Raw genomic sequence first — 824 nt, forward strand, 5'->3', positions numbered from 1 at the left:
TACAAGTTTCCCTACAGAGACAGTGGAATCCTGATGTTACGTACAAATTGTAATGCCTAAATCACCAGGTAAGCCAAACTGAGCGACAGACACACGGACACACAGACAGACTGACAGACTACTGTAACCGAGGCCGCTTACGCGCCTCGGGTTAATTATGCATTGAAGTGCTAACCCTTGGCTGTTTACACAAAATAATATATATAGCAACCAAAAGGGTGTTATACAATAAATACTGGGCAAAGCAGCAAGAAACAGGAGCAATGCTGAAACTTTTGTGTATGATATATGCATTGTACTATAGGGTCACAGCAAAGTCAGCAAAGAAGCCTGGAGTTTTATAAATAAGGCTCCTGGTATGTTTTGGGGGCTAGGATAAGTAAAGAAGCAAGCAAAGAAGCAACAACCACAATCATAATTCTAGCTTTTAGTGACCCTGTTCCATTGTTCCTGGTATGGGGTCACTTCAACTGTAAATACGTAGTCTACCTCGAATAAAGGCCGCGCGTAGCTAGCTGCTAGCGTGCAAGCAAGTTTTTTATTTTGCTCGACTTTTAATCTACCACTATTAAAGTTGTGTGGAGGCTATCCATGCCGTAAACGCTGAGTATAGAGTCAGATGTCACACACAAACAAACAAACAAACCAACGGATACCCGTGGCCGCTCGCCCATGCACCTCGGGTAATGATGACTAACCTCGTCTTTGCTTTGTAAGTCACACTCAGCCACTTGAAAAGAAAGTTTAAGCTCCTTCAGCAAAAATCGTATTAAATTTGGGCTACCAGTTGCAGCAGCAAAATGGATAGGTGTAATTCCATCGAT

Source organism: Halichondria panicea, chromosome 5, assembly GCF_963675165.1.
Source record: "Halichondria panicea chromosome 5, odHalPani1.1, whole genome shotgun sequence".
NCBI lineage: Eukaryota > Metazoa > Porifera > Demospongiae > Suberitida > Halichondriidae > Halichondria > Halichondria panicea.